Genomic DNA, 13,452 nt, shown 5'->3' on the forward strand with positions numbered 1-13,452 from the left:
ACGTGAATCCTTATATTACATATAAAATTATCAATTATAAAATCATTTATAATATTCTTTATAATTTCCAATACATAATTATCTGCCGTTAAAAGAAATAGTCGCCTAATAAGAACCATGATTAATAGAGTAACATATAGTATGATATTTCATCATAATTTGGCCTGTCTAATACTAAATTGTTGTCTTAGCTTGATTGAGCATTTTACATTTTAGATATCTGCTACAACGGCCACATATATTACAAACTTCATGTATTAATCTTCTAATTTTGAAATCAATAAATGTAACTAAAAGCAATTTATAAAGTTCATCATGATGGCTCAATTTTTAGCAATCAATGGCTTATTGATCATTTCTCCAAGTTACTTCACCGAAGCTCAATTTTTAGCAATCAATGGCTTATTGATCATGTTGGCCGTCTCTTTGCTATAACTTCATCTTCTTTTAAGATTTTGAGGTTTGTATGTTTTTTTGTTTTTAAGGTTATTTTCTGGCTTCACCTAAAGATTTTGATGTTTTTGTTTGGAAATAGTCGTCGACCAAAAAATTTGTTTATTTTTCTCAATTACTTTGTATAACCTAAGTCCATAGCCGAATATTAGATTTTGACACCACAAACATTTATTAGGAGTTTTGTTAAAAAAACACAACTAAGGATCTACATCTATATAAATAACCTTTAATTTTGTTTTGGAATAACAACTAATGTTATCTACGCATGTCTAAGCCTCGTTGAAATCTGAATTAAGCATCACAAGGTAAAACCAGAATTGGATTAAAATTTTCTTAATAGTATAATATTAAGAAAACTTAATGATTTACCCTAAGGTGTTTTTTTTTACGACAATAAACTGAATTATAAAGTCTGCACCATCGGTTCGGAAAATCAAATTAGAGACATCGAATCGATATAGAATATAGTTGAAGGGGAACGTCTAGCACCTCGTACAAACTTGTTCGCTACTAGATTATGTGTTTTTGTAGTATGTCGGATCTTAAAAGTAAGAAAAAAAGTCTTAGTGCGTTGAAATTCCTCCAAATGTGTAGTAAAAACTGACAATTCTTCCTGTAAGGATATCATTTTTACTAATTGAGAACATTCTGTTGCGAAAACGACTTCTGAGTAATTTAGGGTGTTCATGCACTCTATAGCTTATATCAAAGTTTTACATTTTGCGTGTAAAGCGGATAAGTTTCTTCGGTGATTTATTGCCTCTATCATCTTCTTTTCTGATCTCACAGTTCGACAGAGCAAACTTATCATCCTTCGTCCATGCACAATCAGCAAAGCAAACTCTATAATAATCTTGAAAAGGATAAAAGAAGAAAAGGGACAATAAGAGTGAATGAGTCCGTAAAATTAGATGTGAGTTTCGGTGAAAGTAACCGATTTACCCGGAAAGTCATCTCATCATTAAATGGTCCACCACCATAATTTCAGGGTCACCGATCCTATGATTTTCTTGTGGACTCTCTCGACATCTCCTCCTCCATCATCACGCATGCAATATATTATTCTACACGGAAAATTTTGTAATAGATTTTGGTAAGAGATTCACCAATGCAGGTACCTAAATGTTTTACTTTCAGTGAAAATACACATCCATATTACTCGTGGAGATCGACGACATATCTTTCCGACGTGGATGTCCTTTTATTACGAGTTTACCTCTAAGGCTCTATTCTAACCTCTTAGTTTGAAAGACTGATTTTTTTTCTTTCAAACGTTTGGAAACTCCATCAAACTCTATCAACTAATCCGACCGATAAGTTTTGAAAGAGATTCACTTAGTGTTACCGAATGGATTAGCACTTAGCAATAATGGTATTATTTATTAGGGGCTAAGATAAACTGCATCTATCCACACTACAGTATTACACATATACGTTTGAAACTGGAAGATTCATGAATATGATACTTTATGTGGTATTCATGAATCAAATAAGTACTTTATGAATATCTCTCTTTGTCATTTTCACGTATATGTTAACAAATACGTCTCGTTTCCATGTATGTAGTTCACAAAATGAATATACGTGTATAATAAATATAGGTATACTATGAAGTATGAAAAGTAGTCAAATTAGTCCCACATATCTATAGCATGGCCGTGAGAATAAAAATATGAGAATATCACGTGAAGTATGTCCCACCTTACCCCTTAAAGACAAGATCATCTATCACTAAAAATCTTCAAAATCATTTATATACTATAAATTATATATATATATTTTTTTTTTGAAACTGATAAATTATATATCTCCTTTTTTGTTTTCATAAAATAAAATTCTTGTCTTTGCTATTAAGTTTTGTAATATTCAACTCTATTCTTTTCCGATTGTTGTAATTTATGGATGATATTCTAATACATATGTTCACACGTTTAGGCATTGTGTGTATTGGTTTTTTTGTTTTGTCTCAGTGCTAATATTGTTTACTTTTTTTTTCATATATTATTTATTATTGTTGTTAATTAAGGTCTAAGTTTAAGGAGATGTATCAATACACGTGAGCTAACCTCCTAGCCCCACACCCTTTAGCTCCGTCACTTAAAATCATTCACACACATGAAATGATTTTCAGTTTCTGCTACTGTTGGATAATCTAATAACAAAATCCGTTGTCTCTGGAGCCAAAATTAATAAATATGTAATTTAAAAATATTTCAATTTTTCTGATATGAGAAAATATTGTATTTACTATGTTGAATCTTTCTTCAATTGTTCTATTCACTACCTTTACTTTCTCCAAATTTTTAGATTTTCCATCTATTTAATTATAAGTGTTTTATTTCTTGGTATGAGATTTATTTCAATCAATTATATTTCCATGTTTGGTTCTACGGTTGAAAAACAAAACCAAGTTGGCACCAGTGTTTCATTTAGATGGGCGGCTAGTAGAGAAATAGACCTTTACCAAGTTTGTAATTACCAAATACTGTATAAGTGAATACTACTTATTATTATATATATATATATATATGCACGATCTTTTTCTTAAATGAATCAATATAAGTAAGAACGCTTACAAGACGTTTCAATTCAAGGAAGGAGCGAAGCTATATGTCCAAGAAGGAACCTCATTTTGAGGCTGGGAATCCTCAGAATGAGACTTTGAGGGTGAATTGTTCTAAAAGAACTTTAAATTTATTTTTAAAATTTTATGTAATTTTCATTTTAGTCCTTAATTTTAATATAAACTAATTATAATCACTAAATTTTTATATGTAAATAATACATGCACATTAAAATATTACACATAATATTTATAAATACAATTTATTATAACACAAAAATACATAAAACAATAATATAAAACATACATTAATTCATAAAATTTTGAAAATACAAGCTACTCACTATTGTTAATTTTTTTTTGTAATCAAAAGAGAAAACAGACTCATATAGATTCTGTAATCCAAGCAGGTAACTCGACATCCATGTGAACGACAAAAGACGTTTGCTGTCTGACACCTCGTGCTAGATAATCCGCCCTTGAATTCGCCGTCTTAGGTACATGAATGATTTGTGAATTTTGGAAGTTTTCTTGCAAGATCTTGATTTCCTGCAGATAAGTTGCAAAAGCTGGCCACTCCTCTGGTTCCGACACCATCTTTACCAATTGAGTACAATCCGTTGTAAACGTCACCTGACGCTGTCGTAGATTTCTCATACACTCCAGTACCCAAATTAGAGTCTCCACCTCTGCATGGAGAGGGGATAAACTAGCTCTTGTATTCCTTACTCCCATTAGACCCGCAAAACCCTCCAGAGTACTATACCATCCTTATCCCGAGAAATTATCCCCATCTTTCCAGGAAGCATCTGTGAAACACCATCTTCCTGGTATTATTGGGAGTGGCCTTGTCTCTGCTTGTACCGATCCCCTCGTGTTAATATTTTGTGCCTCATTCCACAATCTTGTTTCCCTCTCAGCGACCGAAAAAGTGAGGTGAGGATCCGTATCTAGATTACTAAACGTTTTGGTATTCTTCGCTTTCTATATATACTATAATATTCATGCAAATTGATGAACCTCCATATAGTCCTTAATTCTCCAAAATAAATAATCCACTATTGTTATTTCCATAGTGTTCCATACAAACTACCCAATATTTTATATTAATTTTTATTTTATTTTAACATATTTATATATTTTATGTATATATATATATACATATGATATTTTTTAATATTTAAGTGTGAATATATAAAGTTATAAGGATTGAATTAAAAGAAAACTAATACAATTATATTTAAGTTATAAAAATATAATGACTGAAATTAAAAGTAAATAGTGTTTTGAACACTTGAATAGTGATACATTAAATTTGAGATTTTACTACTCATGTACTCAAAATTTAAGGGTTTAAAGGTCTTTTGGAGAAAAAACTTCAAATTTAAAGGTTTGAAAATTTTTTGGAGATATTCTAAAAATATTTTTCAAAGCTACGAAATTATAAAATAGTATTAAAATAGTATAAATTTAGTTTTGGGTAAGAAAGATTATGTGTAAAAATTACACTAAATAAAGTTTTAAATTAGGTTAGAGATCAAACAATTTAGCGTTAAATCACATTAAAATATTGTGATTCTGAAACTAAAATAATGTAATGGTTTGGAGATACTATTAACGAAAATTAGAACCCACATTTAATTATAATCTTATAATAGAAACTATAATAAATTCGCATGAACAAACAATCATTTGTTAAGGAAGACGTAATCAATCATTGCAGTTGTACAAATTTCATTAGATAATTATTCATGTCTTTTTTTTTTTGATCAAAATTATTCATGTCTTTAAAAGCAAAGTTATATTATTAATGATATATTTGAATTTGACCCAAAATGATATATTTGAAAAAGAATAAAAGAAGATGGATTAGTAAGTACTGGTATTATATATATCTTATTTCTTTTTTTCTCTACAAATTGAAAACTATAGTTACGAACTTTTTTCTTCATCAACCAACAATGAACGATCCCACCGAAAAATTAAGTGGGATCGTTGAAGAGTGTTATCTATGAAGACTATACCCCATTCCTAATTAGATATAAAAAAACAGAAACAAATTAATTAATAAGTAATTAACAAGCTGCAGAAGGCTTCATGAAAGGGCTGTAGATGCGAGGCTTTGTGACGATGGAGAATGCTCCCTTCGTCGTTCCTCCATCAACCGCCACCGTACTTCCACCGCCTCCTCCAGCACCACCACCGCCGAGTCTCTCACAAGAAGGACACATCATTAGCGTTGCCGGCGGCATATGCATGTAAAAAGGTTGAGACATCTTTAAAGCCTTGAGATCTTGGAGCTCTTTTAGAAGCCTTCTATTCTCATCCGTCAAAGTCTCACAACATTTCTTCAAAAACTCACAATCCACTTCTGTTTGCTTTAGTTTTGTCCTATCCAATTTTTTCATTTAAAAAAAAAATATATATATATATATATAAGGAAAAGGGTAATATATGTGACCAAAATTTTCTTGAAATTTAATCATTTCAATTTTACCTGGCTCTCCTGTTTTGGAACCATACTTCAACTTGCCTGGGCCTTAGATTCAACTGTCTCGCAAGAACTTGTTTTTGCTTCTGTGAATTTTATAGAAAAAAATAATCAAGACATGCCAACGTAAATAGATAAAACTGATTAGATTAATTAGAATTAACTATATCATACGGGATTAAGAGTGCTATGCAGTTTGAAGCTATCTTCAAGAAGAGCAGATTGTTGTTTATTGAGTCTAAGCTTTTTTACGAGCACTAACACCTTCTTCGTTTTCATGATCATCCCTCACTCTCGAACACACCACTCTTTTCGCCGTCTCCTCCGCCTCTTCTTCGCCGTCGCCACAAACTTCTCTTTCTCTCTTTATCCTTCCGCTCGAGAACGATGAGATTCCGCTTTGGGACGAAGTCTGCCCATAAATCTGGTCTCCGGCACCGGAGACCGTCATCTCAACCTTGTAACTCTCACCGGAGAGGCTTAGGGTCAACGACGGATTGACATGGTGGTCAACAGTGACGGAGGACTTCTTGATGTCATAATTGTAACTATTATGCGTTGGTGAGAAGCCTAAACCAAGAACAAGACCTGTGTTGCATGAATCATCAAGACCCATCTGAAGAAAAGAAAATGATCTTTGTAATAAAAAGCTTCAAGATCTCAAGAGAAATACTAAGAATATTTTTGTTTACTAAGAAGTTATTTTGATGAAGTTTGGAAGATAACTGGGATTAAATGAAACCCCCAAGAGGCTTGTTCTTAAGAAGGAGAGGAGAGTTTTTTTTTGTTGATTTATTTGATTTATGGGTGGGTGGGTGGGTGGCTAATAATTAGAATTAATCAAAGAAATGATTTAATTTTTGCTTATGATTATTTTTTGATAAAGAATATGAGAAAGTATGATGGCCCATTTCTCGCCTTTTTATTTTCTCACTTACAAAGGTTGACCAAATGAGCATCCACTTATAACTATTCTTCCCACTTCATAAATTCCTATATAAAGTTTGACCTTATGATATTCTTTTTGAATATCTTTTTGCCATATTTTCTAACAAACGTGGTTTGAATAAAAATTATTTTAAAAAGGAAAATTCGGATCAAAACAAAGAGTAATCTTCGAGGGAAAAAAAACAAAGAGTACTCTTCAAAACGTATATGTTACATGAATGATATACTCTAATAATACACTTCGACTTCGTTATTCCTTTCAATCCTGCAAAAGTGTAATTTGAAAGCATACTGAATTTGAGTCTAATAAATGTATTCTTTAAAACTTTTGATTTGTCGGTAGCTACCAGTGACAGTGGTTGTGAACTTTAATACCCGGATTGTTATCTGCATATCCAAATTCACTTAGTATTATATTCTTGCGATTATACATCGTTTTAAGTGTTATTATTATCTGCATTGGCAAATTCACTTATTCATTGTTTCTGCGATTATATATCTTTTTAAATAAGAGACCATGAATTGTCTCCCACTCCATGCTTGCTTGAAGAAGGCAGATATGGGTGACATGTCAGCTTGCCTACCAATCTTCAACCTCCCACGCTACACATTGGCCCTTTAACATCTTTTAATTTATTGTACTATTTAACTAGTTTGGATTTTGGATCAATTGTGATCTCCACTTTCTTGTTTTAAATTCGGTTCTTTTGATCTGGCCAGATTGTGTTGGGACATAACTATTCAACGATTTCTACCCCTTTTTATTTCAACCGTGCTTTAAAAAATAATATTATTATTTTGAACTGACAAATAGTTCATGAAATAAAAACTTTATCATGAGTTGAACATCTTTAAAACTCAATCTTTTTTTTTACGATCCTGATATCTGGATATCCTTGAAATAGATTCGACTACCGTCTAACGATTGTATACCGGAATTAAATCGGAGAGTCCACCGAAGACATCTAAGAAAGTCACTTTTTCTATGCCATTTTAATCGACAGTTATCGAAATTCGAATCTAGATGGCGGAACTCACGGCCGTGAACCTTTAACCACTGGATTACGAGCACCGAGTTCTAAATCTCTATCTTCACATGTGTCTTTTCATAAAGTTAGCTAGAGAAACCGAGGTTTTTTCAATCTACATCACCTTGTATTTTTAAATTAACAATATATTGAAGAGTTTTTAGAGTTTGCAAGAATTTACTGGAGAGCTATTTTTTAATAAAATTAAAGATTAATTGATGGACTTAACTAATATATATTTTAGCCATGTGATTTCGGTTTTCCGAAACCTAACCGAACCGTCAGTTTTCGGATAACCAAAATTTTGAAAACAATTTCAAATTTAACAGAATTAAATTTTGGTTCGGTTCGATTATCTGTTATTTTCGGTTTTTAATTTTATTTTCGAAAATAACCATTTTTTGGTTAATTTCGGTATAGTTTTCTTAAAAAATCAGATATTTTCGGTTAAACTCGGTATTTCGGTTAAATTCGATAGTTTCGGTTAATTTCGGTTTGTTTTTCGGTTTTAAAAAAAAAATATTTTCATTTTTAAATCGAAAACTGAACTGAACCGAAGACCGAATTATTTTCAAAATTCGACCGAGCTGAACCGAATTAAAAATCATAACCAAATCGAAAACCAAAAAATTCGGTTATGTTCGGTTCGGCGCATTCGGTTTGGACAAAAACCGCAGGCCTAACATTCTTCGTCAATCAAAAAGCAAAAGATTATCGATAGACTCAACTAAGAAAGTTTACGTGGATCGTTTCATAGGGTTTGGTTTGCATTTGTTTTTACTACTAACCAAGAGAAGTTAGGTCACCCATAATGTGCAAATTAGTAAAAGCGTGGCCGCGAAGGAGAACTGGATAAATCACAATTCGGTTAAAATTGCATTGACTGGTTAATTTAAACCATTTTTTTTTTTTTAACTCGAAGAAAGTTGAGATACACAGTATCGATAAGAAACCAAAGACAAAACACATAAACCAAACAAAATAAAATAAAGACATAAACTGAGCCTAAACCTATATATGTCCACAAATCTATTCTTTCCACCTTTCGAGAAGAATTCGATATTAATGAAGCTGACCTAAAGAACAAATGTCTTGAGCAGTCCCAACCCTAAAGGGATTATCACCAAACCATATTTAGAACCAGCAACATCAGAAACAATCGAGAGGTCAAATCTACACCAACTCCAGTAGCTGTTATCCATGTGAAACTTGCATGACCAGAAACCACCACTAAAACTAAGATACAAAGATAAAAGACCTTGAAACGCTACTTGGGAAAACGTCAAAGAAGACCACCAGCTCTTACACGCGGACACTCGCAAGACAGCCAAGTGACCTACAGAATAAAGACTACCCACCTCCTCACAAGAGAAAAACTGAAGGTCAAGTTAACTGCTTCGTCTAGAAACCATCTACCAAAACCACAAAGATCCAAGATAAGGTCTAGTAGGTACCTCCACAGCGAACATAAATCACAAAAAACGAACCCAAAAAGCTAACTTAGGATGCGACGAAGTGACTGAAACAACAAGAACCAAACAAAAGCAGTATTCCCACGACTTCAAACTAATATTAATTCACCACACAAGAACATAAGTTTTGGTGATCGAGATGCTAAAAACCATCCTTCCTAGAGACACAAAGCCGACGATAGAGATATTAGAAGAACCATCCTTTCCCGGAGACAGAAAGCCAGCAGTAAAAAGCTTTGAGAGCCTCTTTCTCCAGAGTCTTACCCGTTTCCGGTGGTGGTGAAAACTTTTACTTATGCGCATAATAGCTGGAAAAGAAGTTAAAACCATAAGGACCCATAATCTTTCAAAATTTTAAAGCTGTTGTAAATAGGCCTGCCTCTAATGTAAAACCCAACACCTAATGGTCCTTTACAAATTCTAAATCACTAGGATAAGATTTCTTTTATAATTTATCGACTATTAATTTATACTGTTTATTCCACTAAAATGATAAAACTCTAAAATAAATCATTGATTTGAATTAAAACAACGTAAATATAACACAATTTGATAAAATAATAAGATAATAATTTTTAGAAATCCTATGTAAATATATTGTTTTATTAAAATCATAAATTGATAATTATATATTATATGTACCGTTTTTAAATTGTTATTTTCATAATGGAATCAATTCTACTTTCTTAAAACTTTAAAATATTTTGATAATATTTAATAAATTATATTTAGAAACTCATTTATTTTTCTATGTTATATGCTTTGTATACACCAAATAATATAGCAAAATAATATGAAAGACGAATTTATATAATCTAATCAATATATAAACTGTAAATTAACTATATTTCTTATTTTTCTAAAACAATATATATATATATATTCTAAAATATAAAAATCTAAAAATATTTTTTTATAAACTAATACAGAAGTATTGTGTAAGACTGTGTAAAACATCGTTTTACTTTCGTTTTTTTTCTTTTTTCTTTTTTCTTTGTTCAACTAAAAAACGTGTTTTTAAATTTTTTATAAAATCAGTTATAAATTTACATCGCACATACATACATGTTTAGTTAGATATTTGAAAACGATAAGGAAACATAAGTGAAAATCTTTTATCATGAATTCTTGATCACCAAACAAAAAGGGTACATATAGTCTATATATTTGAAAACACGAATACTTATGTGTTGGAGAAAGCTTCTACAAAGACAAGAATTTTTTCAGCCTTTGTTTTTAAATTAGTTAATCCAACTTTGAATACTCATGCGAGGCCAACGTTTTTATGGCCAACATTTATGATTTATATTAAGAAACTTTTAATTAGAGTACAGCAAGAGAATAACTAAAGTTCGCTAGAACTGATTTTGCGGAGAATCAGCTAAGAAGTTATCAGCACAAGGAATAAAATTAAAAGATAACGAGGAGTAGAGAGTTGCAAGGCTCCTTAAGTCTTATAGAATGCCTGGGATCTCAATCTGCTCCAACCTTGATCACATGGTAGAGATAAGGACTGACAAGTCAAAAAAACTTAGAGGCTCTTGTGTAATGATTTAGAGAAAGCATGTTTGTATTCATTCACATGGAGAAGTATATATACAAGCTATTAAGCTAAGCTAAACTAAACAGGAATAGGAAATAATAACTACAAACAACTTCTAGTCAATTATCCTAATATTTTCATATCATTATCTCTATACCCAGTTCTTAAGTTGGAGATGAGATATCTTGAATCCTTAGCTTGAACAATAAGTATTGAAATGTAGAAGGATGTAACGCCTTAGTTAGGAGGTCAGCTGGTTGTCATGTAGTTGTTTATTGTAAGGCTGTTTCACTTCTTGGTGTCAAATAGGAAGGTATCTTAAAATCTACAAACGACCTCTAGTCATTATCTTAATTTTCATATCATTAACTAGGGGAAACCCGCCCTACGGACGGATAAGTAGATGGAAAAAAATAATTAAAGATTTATAAAAGTCTTATCATTTATTATAATTTAAAACTGTGTTTGAAGTTCAATGATTTAAAAAATCTTTGGCTTAGCAAAAATTAGTTTAATTAGTTCTGTTCTATAGGATGAATATTTTAATTAGTTTAAGCATCTTGTTAATTTGTTAGTTGTGCAGCATCACCTTTAGCATTGATAGTCCAAATAAGATAATGTTAATTGCACACCACCTTTAGTGTATATGTGTGTGTTTCGAGATGACAATAAAAATAAAACATAGTGGTTGTGCCATTTAGATTGTTAACAAATCTGAGAACGTTATAATCGGTTATATAATCTTGAAAAGGCTTACGCAGATTAGAGCAGGGGTAGAGATACCAGGTTGTTTTGTTATGGTATATTATCTATCAACTATCAAGATAGCCTGATCACCTGATCACGTCTGGTTTTATGGGCGTTTCAACTATTGAAATGATAGCAAATAATAGAATTGGCCATAGAACATCTCTCCGCACCTTCCACCAAATAAAAAAAGTGAACACTACAACTATTAAAGATACATTCCACCAGTTGTTCAAAAAAAAAAAGATACATTCCACCCAAAGGCGAATCACAAAAAGGATCAGACTTACAAACTTAGTCAGAAACATATAAAATAGATGATCCAAACAAAAACAAAAAAGAAAAAAGCTTTTTCCACAAAATAAACTAATACTAAAAGCCTAGATAACAATGCCAAGACATACCTTTTACAGTTTTTCATTTTGATAATTCTCAAAGAAATTCTTGAGTAATACAAAAGTGGATACCATAACTTCATAATCCTCATCTTTGTCATGACATACGTTTTATATATCAGGTTTAACTATGTTTCTGCGTTCTCTTCTTATCCTGCCATTTTGAAATATCTATGTGTGTTTCATATAACAAAGTTCACATCCATGTAAAGTAAGCTAAGGATCTCCACTTATTCACAAACAATTTGGCTCCTGTTTTTTTTGTTTCATCAGAGTGTTGATATAAACATGACTATTTTCCAGCGGAGATCACTTTCAAAACCAACAAAGCATAAGGAATAGTATCTAAGAACTGAAACGTACACTAAACCAAAAAGCATAAGGCAAGTAAGTTTAAGAAGTTGACAACCTCTTGCAAACCATTCTCTGCTAGCAATTACCAAGAAATTATCCTCTGGAATAAGTTAGCTACTGTGACTACTACTCGAGCTTCCATTGCTACCATTACTAACGTTGCTGCATCTTCAAAAGTAGCCAATTCTTTATCATGTAATCACTGATGCAATGTTCCAAGCTCCTCTTAACACTGCACCAAATACCCAAACATTAACTTAAATCTCTTAGTATTAAGCTAATAAACTGTTCTTACATATTCTACATCAAAATAAGACTTTAGCAATGTCAATTAAATTGCCAGTACTAAGTATGTCTCATATAAAATCAAAAGAACTGAATTTCTTCATCAAAATCAATCCTTTAAAAAAACTACGACGATTAAAATACAGATTTTTGAAGCTGCTAAACTTGTGGCTCACCGGCAGTGAGTGTCAGATATCTCCGGCAGAACCTTTCTCTCAGCTCTACTCACTTCAGCAGCCTCCATACACTGAGCATCCGCAAGGGTCGCAGCGGAAGCAACGTCCATGTCAGTTTTAGCCATCTGCTCATCCCTTCTAGAGATAGAAGACGTGGTGGTGGTGGCTGCAATAGCAGCAACAGATGCAGCTACACTGGCTACAGTAATAGCACCACGAATCTGATATAGTTTTTGATTGCATATAACAGGGCTGGAACAGCAAGAAGCACATTGTTCCGGGCTGCCTGCAAAATAGACTCATTGCATTATAAAATTTCAACCAATTGAAATCAACATTCCAAAATCTAACAAAACCCAATAAACCGTAAAAAGATGATACGAAGATGAGAGTATGTTATGACATACGCCAAGAGATCAGAAAACAAAAGGTGAAGAATCTAACTTTAAATTTGAGAATATGCGAATCAGAATATGCCCTAGGAAAACTCTAGTAAAGACTCTTTAATTGATTGGACTCTTTTTAATTAGCAAAGAAGAAGTACCTGGACAAATATCGAAATTGATAGAAGTGGCTTGTCCCCAACTTTTGTGGTGCTTGGCCTACACTTCGAACACAAACAATTAAGTATTAATAAATCCATTCTCAGAAAAGCGAGCTAAAATTAGATAACAATTTTGAAATCAAATTGTCTTTATGCACAGAACTGAGTGAGAGTAATCACCATCAGATCTCTAATAAATGAAAACAGAAGAGTAAAGTCCCAAAACAAACTTTCTAGTGAGGATGATTCTCAGAGATGAGGCTTACCTATTTTATAGGTGTAGTATGATTCACATGAACTTGAACAAAATGGACGCATAATCTTTACAAAAGAGGGGGTTTTGAGGTGTTACATCTACATGGCCAGAATCAACTCTCTGGAGATTTGGATCACTTTCTTATTCCTCTTTCGCAGTTCGTGGCTTTATTCAATTTTCCGGAGAACAGGGAT

At 32.1% G+C, this 13,452-nt stretch overlaps 1 long non-coding RNA gene and 1 pseudogene across 1 annotated transcript; both read right to left on the bottom strand.

Moving 5' to 3' along the window:
* Positions 1 to 4,886: 4,886 nt before the first annotated feature.
* On the bottom strand, positions 4,887 to 6,306 carry LOC130499227 (homeobox-leucine zipper protein HAT22-like; annotated as a pseudogene).
* Positions 6,307 to 12,048: 5,742 nt separating this feature from the next.
* On the bottom strand, positions 12,049 to 13,108 carry LOC130498729 (uncharacterized). The gene is made up of 3 exons (XR_008937666.1): positions 13,003 to 13,108; positions 12,459 to 12,744; positions 12,049 to 12,229 (listed from the first exon to the last, which is right to left on the bottom strand). It is a non-coding gene; the product is annotated as an uncharacterized LOC130498729 (long non-coding RNA).
* Positions 13,109 to 13,452: the final 344 nt, after the last annotated feature.

The sequence above is a fragment of the Raphanus sativus genome, chromosome 8, assembly GCF_000801105.2.
Source record: "Raphanus sativus cultivar WK10039 chromosome 8, ASM80110v3, whole genome shotgun sequence".
Taxonomy (NCBI): domain Eukaryota; kingdom Viridiplantae; phylum Streptophyta; class Magnoliopsida; order Brassicales; family Brassicaceae; genus Raphanus; species Raphanus sativus.